The sequence below is a fragment of the Lactuca saligna genome, chromosome 2 (assembly GCF_052625555.1).
Source record: "Lactuca saligna cultivar CGN05327 chromosome 2, ASM5262555v1, whole genome shotgun sequence".
In the NCBI taxonomy this organism is placed as follows: domain Eukaryota; kingdom Viridiplantae; phylum Streptophyta; class Magnoliopsida; order Asterales; family Asteraceae; genus Lactuca; species Lactuca saligna.
The window spans coordinates 109,829,446-109,841,215 of record NC_136418.1 but is presented as its reverse complement, the minus strand read 5'-3'; the positions used below and the strand labels follow the sequence as shown (position 1 = coordinate 109,841,215).

Sequence of the window (11,770 nt, the reverse complement as noted above, 5' to 3'; positions counted from 1 at the left end):
CCCCTCCTGCCCTTTATTGACTCAGCCAGGAAGTTAACAAAAAGCCAGACCAAGCCAACAGCCAAGATAGACCTGACTCGCCGAGTACACACCTATGGCTCGACGAGTCCACTCGTATTCTCTACGTTCTTCCTAGGGGTCACTCATCTCACTCAGTTGACTCCCAACTCGATAAGTTAACACTGGGTCCAGGCTACTAGGTCACACCCGCTACGCCTCGTCGAGTCATCCCATGGACTCAGCGAGTTGGCACCATCGAATTTCTTATTCAGCCACCTAAGGTCAGATTTGTGACTCTAGCTTATAGATCCAACCTCCTAGCATCCAAAAGTCACGTAAAGGTCCAACCTTTTTTCTCATGCATCACATATCTAACTCTATTTGACAAAATGACCCTCTTAATCATGTTTTAGGCTCAATACTCTTGTGTGACTGCATAAAGTTGGGATCATGAGACTCTCTGGACCTCTCAAGGTCCACAGCTTATGTCTAAGCCTCAAAGGGACTTCACATACTTCATAACTCTACTTAAAAGAGGGTGAAGAAACCCTAACCATATTGTGCCTGCATTTTAACCGTAGGAGTTCTTTACAATGAACTGCATGCTCTCCAAAAAAGTCCACACACGCTTTGTGGTTGTAACGACGTGAATTTTCAAAACAAAATTTTCATTTTTAATCATGTAATCTTCATAACACATTTCAGAAAACATCATTCATTTAGTTACATAACATAGCTCCGAGTTTAATCAGTTAATAATTTAGGATCCTCGAAACATAATTTTTTCTCTGGTGTGTACAATCAATCCGACGCCGTCCCCGGATCCGGAGAAAACCTGAAACACATAACACATAACACGGTAAGCATGAAGCTTAGTGAGTTCCCTAAAATACCATGCACATATAATTAGCCACTCGAGGCTATAGCTCCACTAGACCTTCCAGTCAATGCGTCTCAGTGCACCTTCCAACTCCACAACTCTTTTAGACCTTCCAGCCCTGCCCTGGTAAGCTTCTGGTCCTGCTCTGTTGACCTTCCGGTCCTACTCTATTGACTTTCCAATCCAACCCTGTCGACCTTCCGGCCTATCCAAGCAACTCATGACATAACACATTTATATCTCATAGATAAGAACATATCTCACATAAACAAAATACATAATATCACATAGACAAAATGCATAATATCACATAACTCGTGTAGGCACATAAGACCTTCCGGTCACACATAACCACCACTCTAGGTAAGGTAAAGTGAGAAGACTCACCTGATGGCTAGTAGGTAATAGACAGCACTCGAAAACCATGGACTAACCTCCGCCTACACATTAGACAAGCATCTCAATCATTATTCTCCTTATTAGTCATTTACAGCTTAAGTCCTCTTTTCCCCTTTTTACCCTCGGGATGGGTAAAAGTCTATTTTACCCCTCCTTGGTCCCTCCTGCACCCTATTGACTCTACCAGGAAGCCAACAGAAAGCCAGACCGAGTCAATAGCCAAGATTGACCTGACTCACCGAGTGCACACCTGTGACTCATCGAGTCCTCTCGTATTCTTCACATTCTTCCTAGGGTTCACTCAGCTCACTGATTTGACTCCCAACTCGATGAGTTAAAACTTGGTCCAGGCAACTAGGTCACACCCGCTATGCCTCGTCGAGTCATCCCATGGACTCAGCGAGGTGGCCCCATCGGATTTCTCATTCAGCCACCTGAGGTCATATTTGTGACTTTAGCTTATAGATCCAACCTCCTAGCATCCAAAAGTCATGTAAAGGTCCAGCTGTTTTTTCTCATGCATCACATATCTAGCTCTATTTGACAAAATGACCCTCTTAATCATGTTTTAGGCTCAATACTCTTATGTGACTGCATAAAGTTGGGATCATGCGACTCTCTGGACCTTTTAAGGTCTAGATCTGATGTCTAACCCTCAAAGGGAATTCACATATTTCATAACTCAACTTAAAAGAGGGTGAAGAACCCCTAAATTCATGAGATCTACTAACCATACGAAAATAGGTATAGATTTATACCTTAAACAACAGTCTTGAATGGAATAGCAGCAGATTAGATCCCCTCAAGTTGATCTTGCTGGAACACCCTCCTTCTTCCTTGCAAGAATGCACCAAGATGATGTAATTATCCCCCTCCTTCTCTCTATGATCTCTCGATCAAATAGGTCCTCTCAAGGTAGAATGTTACCGCAAACGAAGGCCATCAGAGCCTTTAAATAGGTCATAAACCCAAACAATTAGGGTTTTCCTCTGCAGTGCTGACTCGACAAGTTAGATACCCGAGTCATCGAGTCCATCCATTTAACACGTCACCATCTCGCGGCCCTACTCAACGAGTTGAGGCACCGAGTTTAATCAGTTAATAATCCATAGACAAAATGCATAATATCTCATAGATAAGAACATATCTCACATAAACAAAATACATAATATCACATAGACAAAATGCATAATATCACATAACTCGTGTAAGCACATAAGACCTTCCGGTCACACATAACCTCCACTCTTGGTAAGGTAAAGTGAGAAGACTCACCTGATGGCTAGTAGGTAATAGACAGCACTCGAAAACCATGGACTAACCTCCGCCTACACATTAAACAAGCATCTCGATCATTATTCGCCTTATTACTCACTTACTCCTTAAGTACTATTTTCCCCTTTTTACCCTCGGGATGGGTAAAAGTCTATTTTACCCCTCCTTGGCCCCTCCTGCCCTTTATTGACTCACCCAGGAAGTTAACAAAAAGCCAGACCAAGCCAACAACCAAGATTGACCTGACTTGCCGAGTACACGCCTATGGCTCGACGAGTCCACTCATATTCTCCACGTTCTTCCTAGGGGTCACTCATCTCACTCAGTTGACTCCCAACTCGATGAGTTAACACTGGGTCCAGGCAACTAGGTCACACCCGCTACGACTCGTTGAGTCATCCCATGGCCTCGGCAAGTTGGCTCCATTGGATTTCTCATTCAGCCACCTGAGGTCAGATTTGTGAATCTAGCTTATAGATCCAACCTCCTACCATCCAAAAGTCACGTCAAGGTTCAACCTTTATGCTCATGCATCACATATCTAGCTCTATTTGACAAAATGACCCTCTTAATGATGTTTTAGGCTCAATACTCTTATGTGACTGCATAAAGCCGGGATCATGGGACTCTCTGGACCTCTCAAGGTCCAGATATGATGTCTAAGCCTCAAAGGGACTTCACATACTTCATAACTCAACTTAAAAGAGGATTAAGAAACCCTAAATTCATGAGATCTACTAACCATACAAAAATAGGTATAGATTTATACCTTAAACAATTGTCTTGAATAGAATAGCAGTATATTAGAGCCCCTCAAGTCGATCTTGCTTGAACACCCTACTTCTTCCTTGCAAGAATGCACCAAGATGATGAAATTAGCCCCCTCCTTCTCTCTATGCTCTCTGGATCAAATAAGGTCTCTCAAGGTAAAGTGTGGCCGCAAATGAAGGCCATAAGAGCCTTTAAATAGGTCATAAACCCAAACAATTAGGGTTTTCCTCCGCAGCGCTGACTCATCAAGTCAAACACCCGATTCGTCGAGCCCATCCATTTAACACATCACCAACTCGCAACCCTACACGACGAGTTGAGGCACCGACTCGTCGACTCACCCAAGTTAACTCATACATGCATATAGAAATTTTATACCTCGAAAATTCATGATGTTACAATTCTCCCCCACTAGAATTAGATTTCGCTCTCGAAATCTCTCCTTAAATATACAAAGATTAAATCTAACAACCTGAAAGGCACTACCGGAAGGATCTCATACCACACCGATATCTTTTTCCGTGGACACCTGAATCCACACAGAAATTCCCATGTCCGGAACAGAACTAACCCTTCTGCTGCTAAGATACCCCTTTCTGACCTTCCAAAAATTTGGAACTCTAATGGCCTGGTGCGATGCCAGACTGGCCACTCAAGCTATCACCATTTTATTCGCTCCTCGAATCATCAAACCCTGACAATTCACTGCTCCTCTGATTCTCTTAAAACAAAATCCAAAAATCGGATACCGATTACTCATACCAAATGTACAAAACGATATGAATCACGCCCTAAGGAATTAAAAGGTTCACCTCCCACCAGGTCTCATCCACCGAACTACCATCCGAACTCATCTAAACAATAAACTTTCAACACCCTGTTCTCCGACACAAGAACAAAAATGACCATGCTCGCTCAGAAGTCCTTAAACATCTAAAAATTGTAATCCTTCACTTTCCCCCAGATATCTATTTTTAACATTTAGTACCTGGTCTACTCTCGGCCTCATAGTTGGACCTCAAAAGGTTACCCACTACATGCCCAACACGTCTCGCCGCCTTCCTTCCCACAACACTATCTCGGTCCAATGTGACACACAAGTAACAAAGTTATTTTCGCTCCAAACGAATACGACAATCCCAATTGAATATTGACTCAAACCCGACCTCTATAGTCTACTGCACATAGTTCCATGCATCTTGCGGTACCTCCCGTACCCGAGTACCGACCTACACAGGTCTAGGACATCAGATGACAAACAATACCCCTCAATATGGAACCTACCTCAGAATCCAGAATCTCATCTTACCTACCCATCGCACCACCAGAAACTCGAGAGTTTAGTATGACCCAGAGTTGGAACCGCTCGTCCCAATGAATCACTCAACTCATGACTCATGAACCGCAACTCGCGCGTATACCACTTCTCCACTTCCCTTTGGTTGCAACAACCACAACACAATTCAGACTATAACGACTCCCCACAATTATGGAGACCCCAGTCTCTCCACTGGTTCGACCAACAGGCTCCCAACAACTCAAATATTAGGGCTACCCAAGCCTAAAACTCTTCTACTTCATGCTCTAATCAAAGAGTACTTCATCACAACAATCTCTCGTTGACTAGTGAGTACTACGCCCCCCCCCCCCCCCCGTAGCATCACAACAACCTCTCGTTGACTAGTGAGTACTACAGCTCCCCACAGCATCACATCAACCTCTCACTGACTAGTAAGTACTACGGTTCCCCGTAGCATCACAACAACCTCTCGCTGACTAGTGAGTACTATGGCTCCCCGTAGCATCACACCAACCTCTCGCTGACAATCCATTTTGTATTTGAATTAGTTTAATCTCACTTGCTGCCATTAGCCAAAGGCCTCCCACTGGAACCATAGATACTTGATACACCACTTGATGTCTCAAACTCAAGACCCAAAATAATCCGAAATTCAAGGCATTAAACTCGGATGCCTCAGTACACCATCACAGATCCTCACGATGTCTTGCCTCAGCCACTGATCTCCTATTTACGACATCATACTTTGATACACAACACATCCCTACAGGATTCCTTTCACCACCAATCTTCCTGTCACACAACCCGAAATTTCGAAGTATTACAATTCTCAATTTGTAACACGGAGAAATCGTCAACGGCTCAGAAAATGTTGATGATAATCCGAAACTCCTTCCTATAATGCTCAGAACTCATGCAAGCATACCCATAACGACCTGGAAGTTGGTTGCCTAATCAACTTCTGCCCTTCCCAACTAAAAATACCAGCCCATACATTGTACCAGAAATTCTTAATCACCGAACTAACCTTACGGGTCAACCCCCTCGAATTCACCAATATATCCTTGAATAATTCCTAACCAGCACAAGGTCTTTGACCAATAGCCGCCTGCCGTGGACACACTTATCCTTTCCTAAACACACACAACATGCATTACCTTGCACTGCACCTCGTCTCGACCACCAATAACCCTGGTCTCATGAATCCATTCCGTAGGTCTCTATATCCAGTTCTCCAATCGCTCTTGAACATATCTTTCATCCCTTCAATAAAATACATGGTTCTCCCTCACTTAGGCTTCGACCCAACACTGATTGGCGCATTAACAGTCTATCCCACATACTGTTTCTACCAGTAACATCGCACCTACCCTTGGAAGGTGGTGTGCAACGCTCGATGATCTCCACGCTGGAGATCAAGCAACTCCAATTACCTCGAATCTTAGATGAAACCTCAGAAACTTCTCATCATGACTGCCTCTAGTCATTCAGAATCTCATACCATCCCATTACCTAACATCTCGACTGTCCAATAGTAACCCTGACTCTCAGTCTGGAACTAATGAACTATCATACCCTCCTCCTCGACTCCTCAACCAACGTTCCATTACGTGAGTTATCATAAGAGCGGAGACCTCATTACCACACTCGATACCCATCATAGATAATAAGAGCCACTTCCCCGATATACTCCTCTTGATCATCTGACACTGCAGCTAATACATGCCCTACTATACTCAAATAGAGTGCATCCTTGTCCTTGACTATCTCAGTCCCCACTGACAACATGCTCATGCTATATCGTTACCTCACGGCAGACATACTACCCAAATACTCTGGTGGAAGATCACCATCGATGCTAACCCTTAGGGTTTACGCCCAAGCTCAGAAGGGATGCTTCGTGGAAACTCGTTCAACATGGCCCTTTGACCTCATACTTTATCGCATCCGATCTCCACCTAATCAATTGCGACAAAATAATTGGAAAAACACAAGCATTATCTACTACGAATCATGGTACTCAAACCACTATATCACCTCTCAATCTGCTACCAACCATAGTACTCGAACCATGACATCACCTTTCAATCTGCTACTTAGCATGGTACTCGAACCATGACATCCCTTCTCAATCTGCTACTTAGCATGGTACTCGAACCATGACATCACTTCTTAATCTGCTACTTAGAACCTCCAGAATACCCCTATTTCGAGTATGGGTCCTCTACTTTCGGTAGTACAAACCCATACTACTTGCCACATCTACCCATACTTTCTACATGGACCATCCCAGAGTTTCTAAGTAGCTGCACAACCTTCTCGACCACCAATCCGGTCACACATGCTCGCTCCTCAACGAAATGCTCTCCTGTGTCTGCATACTTATATGACTAAGGTTACTCCCTAGGCTCTTCCTAGGTTCTCACACTTCTCCGCCATCAGCTGCTAAGAAAATCCTATGATGCCAGTCATCTGCCTCCTAAATATCCTCACATTTACTTGGTAGCCGACTCCCATCATCGGGAGTTCCACAAAGCACGAAGCAAGCAGCATTCGGGCATTGAATAAACACGTAAAACCCACTCTAGGTTACAACTCTATTGCTCTAGTGTAACGCCTGTGTCTCTAGGCTAGGCATTAATGATGATGTAATAGTCTAGGTTAAATTTTTGTAACGCATTTTGAAACAATAAGAATGTATTATTTGAGTATTATATGTTTTATGCTTAATTGTGTGGCTTAATTGAATTAAGAGTAAAAATAAGTGTAAAAATAAAATGTTAGATAAAACCAATATCGATGCATGAAGACGTAGTGGTCGTGACAAGGTTTCTGAATGTATAAAGAATGCCGAAATCCAGGTTATAACGAAGAAGTTATGACCTGTCGAAGTTTCGCTACAGAACCGGTACGACACTGCGTGATGTAAATAGTGAATTTACGATAGAGCGATATTTAGCCTTAGTGATCTAAACGAAAGTTGTAGAGTTCGTTAAACCGAGAGTGTACCTAAATAGTGAATTTACGATAGAGCGATATTGAGCCTTATTGATCTAAACGAAAGTCGTAGAGTTCGTTAAACCGAGAGTGTGCCTAAAAAGAACGTCCAAATCTGACTTCGTATGAGGAAGTTATGATTTTTTCTAAGTTTCAGCTTAGCAGTATGCAGCCCGAAGTTTGGATTTGAGATCGAGTGATTTCTAACCGAAACAATCTAAATAAGAATTGAAGATCTCGTCCATAGTAGTGCAACGGAAGAAAGATAGACGAAAACGGACGTCAGATGAAGGTACTGAACATATTGTACTCGGCACAGAAGGTGGTGACTTGTGTGGATGCTTATCCTCCAATGCCTTCGTGGTAGGATCTCCGTATGGAGCAACCCCTGGGGAACATAACACTTTCATCGTTGCTCTGAAATGCCCATCTGCAACCTTACAAAGACATTGTCTGATGTTGGTGTTGCCCCATGTTCTATCCTCCTGAATGTACTCTTGTTTTTTTTTTTTTTGTCTTGTTGCTCTAGCCTTGCGATGTCAACCAATTTTTTAACAAGTTTGGCTATACCGTCTTCTATACCCCAAGTAGCTAATGCGCTTAGGATGTTATGATGTTGCAAGGACTTCCTGTTCCTAGACCTACTTTCTTGCCTATTCTTGGGCCTGAACACCTAAACAGTGTAACCCATGCTTCAACGGATCTAGGATGAGCAGCCACATTGGAAACGGCTGCTTTCAAAGTCTGAGAGAAAGTCATATGACAGCTATAAGGGATGCTTTTGACTGTGTGATAGGTAGCTTAAACACAAGTTCAAGGAACTAAGTATCCAACACCAACCCCTCATTAAGGTCGGCATCTGGTTCATTGAGTGGCGGCTTTTGAATACCAACAAATTTTTTAATTTTTACAATATCTACGATGTTGAATATTGAATTGTAAAAGCCTGATCCTACCGAATTTTAGTTTGATTGGTTCATATTGGATTTGAATTTAGTTTAGACTATTCATATCCATGTTTTGAAAATCAAAAGCAGTTTGGATTTATTTGATCCTATCGATCGAACCAATCACTCCAAACAAACACATGTAATGATTATGTAGGTCGAAGCTATTTGGATGACATTCGACGATCAATAGGACTTGGATTAAAATTGTGGGGATGGATCTCATTTTTTTAATTCATCTACAGATTTGGCCTTGGATAATGGGAGTCCCACTTCGGAATTTAAAATTGATATAGGTCTTCGTCAAGGAAACCCACCTTCTTTTATTCATCATTGCTATGAAAAGACTTCATATTTTGCTCGAAGAGGCACATTGTGCTCGAAGAAGTCATTGGAAATTATATGAAGAGCTATTGGGTAACAATGGGTTTGTTATATCTCATCTAATTTTTGTAGATGATGTTATATTTATTATAGAATTATCTTAAAATAATGATAGATTTATCATTTAAATTGTTTTACCTCGTTTCTGCTTTTAAAACTAACTTGCAAAAAAGTAATTTGATTGGAGTTGGTGTTTCATTTACGAGGTATAAAAATTTGGCTTCCATTATGGAGTGTTGTCCAACTAAACTTCCTTTCATATATCTTGGTTCTTCTATAGGAGGCAAAACGTATCAAGTGTAAGAATGGAAGAGTATTAGCACCCGACTAGCTGTTCTTAAAAATAACTATCTATCAGTTCTTGGAAATCTTTGGTATTTATTTCCTATCAATTTTAAAACCCCATAAAGTATTTTCAAAGTTTTATAGAATTTATGATAATGAATTTTTAGGGAGGTGAGTTGCCAGAAAATATAATTTGATGGGTCAAATGGAAGCATGTATTGGATGGTGGCTTACATGCAAACGTGTAAGTTTTCAGAAATATTATTAATTCCCTTCATCATTTACATGACAAATAAATTGATATTACTTCTTTTTCCCTTAGAAAATGGGTAACGAATTTACTACTAGCTTTTGGAAGGAGATTTGGTTTGGTGACCTTCCACTTCAAATACGTTTCGTGTTATTACATTATCTAGAAGATAATAGAAATTCTTTCGTGAAGGATGGATTTCTTCATCAAGATCCAAGAGGGTTGGAAATCACTCATTATGAAGCCCTATGGGATATTATTTATCTTATCATATATATCAACTGGAAATGTAGATCGGGATTTAGAATATGTGATAGATTTCATGGTAGCTTCGTCAAGGAGATATATTGATACGAGACTTTAGGAGTTGGAACTCAAGCAATTTAATGGAATGATTTTTTTTTCGTAAAGCTAACATCTTTAGTTGGAGAATTCTTTTTGGGTCGATTTACTTCGAGAATTAATTTGGAAAAAGGAGGGGTGGGAGTTGACTCTTAATTGTCCTAGATTTGAATTATGCCATAGACTGATGGTTTTATTAATCTAAAGCACCTTCATAAGGTTTGCAAGCATAACAAATTGATATACGGTATAAAAAGCATCTCAGAGCTAGAATCTGCATCTTGATGAAAAATAAGAGTTTGGTCTTATTATCAATCACCAAATAAGCATTGCGTTTGAAAGCATGTTAGTTGGACGACAATGCCATTTTGGTCTTGAATTTATGACATAATACTTATCGGAAACAACATACATGCCATACATTGTAAGAAGTTGATGTGTATCGAGTGGGTAGAGGTGTTTATGAAGATGTGAGAGAATGACAAATGTGGCAAAAAGAAGCCCAACATAAGATGGATGTAACTTTTGATCCATAAGGAATTTTGAGTCCTACGATACATCATCGAAAATCTCTTAAGAGTCACAGCTCCTAAAAAGTCGGTTAACCATCAAATTCCACACTTTAGGCCTCTAAATGAAGATTTCCCTAATTTCTGGTACATTTCCATGATTTCTACTATTCTTTTTTAATGACAATTTTAGTTGTACCAACCAAATTTGTAACATCCCAATAATATTAAGTAAAAAAAATTATTTTTAAGTTAATCAAAACCATCAATCATTCATTTTAAACCATCAAAGTGTGACAATGTGGAAAAATAGTTATCAAAGTACAATCCCAAAATCATAAAATGTTGAACACAGATGGATGCGATGCGATCATGTGGGACATTTCGCTTTTGAACCGAAAGTACCTGAAAAACATTTAAATATAAATCATAAACACAAAGCTTAGTGAGTTCCCTAAATACAACATACCATACATACAATGGGCCCCGTCTACATCGAGTCTTGTCTGGCATCGGACCCCACTCGATACAGATATGTCAGTAACATGTGGTGGGCCCCGCCTAACACATTCATTAGACCCCGCCCGATGTACATACAAACACATACAAGAGTCACACATACAACTCGCATCCTATATACATACAAATATTTTTTTAGACCATCAAATATTTTTTTTATTGGCTGAACAACTTGTGGTAAAAACGTCATAAATTCCTCCATAAAATTCCGAAAGACTTACCGTTTTTTTCATTAGAAACTACATATCTAGAGATTTCCAAACATATATAATACATGATTTTTTTTTTAATTCCTATATCGTTCCATACTTCCTGTTGAATTAGGTTAAAAAGTATTTTTTTCAGAAAAACGCACTTTTTTGTATAATGGACAACATGTGACAAAAACATCATAACCTCCTCCATAAAACTTAAAAAAACTTTTCATTTTTTCATTGGAATTTACATATCCATAGTTACCAGAAACATATAATACATTATTTTTTGATTTATGGGTCACTCCATACTTCACATTGAAGTTGTTCCAAAATTAGCTTTTTAGACCACCAAAAATATTTTTGTGCACCGGACAACGGAAGGAAAAAATATCGTAACTTCCACAACCATCTACTATTTGTCAATGTCTACAGCCTACCTCATATTGATATGTTTATTATTTATGTTTACTCTTTGTGTATATGGTCTACATTTATGCCAATTACCCATAATCTACCGTTTAGCAATGCCTGTCATTGCCCACATATCGTATAGACATCTACCATCTCTGTCTACCATTTATCCACATCTTTTAAGATCACCATACAAAGCCAAAACCTTCGTTCCAAAATTCTAGCACTAATTCACCCTCCCATTTTCAAACTTAAGTTGGCCTCTAGTGTCCCATCTTAACGTTTGGGTGATCTTAGACTTCAT

General features: G+C 40.3%; 1 long non-coding RNA gene across 2 annotated transcripts; it reads left to right on the top strand.

Moving 5' to 3' along the window:
• Positions 1 to 8,910: 8,910 nt before the first annotated feature.
• On the top strand, positions 8,911 to 10,436 carry LOC145029002 (uncharacterized). 2 transcript variants are annotated; one of them, XR_013676312.1, is made up of 4 exons: positions 8,911 to 8,986; positions 9,234 to 9,327; positions 9,406 to 9,482; positions 9,561 to 10,436. It is a non-coding gene; the product is annotated as an uncharacterized LOC145029002 (long non-coding RNA). The 2 variants fall into 2 exon arrangements; XR_013676313.1 differs by having other exon boundaries at positions 8,917 to 8,996.
• Positions 10,437 to 11,770: the final 1,334 nt, after the last annotated feature.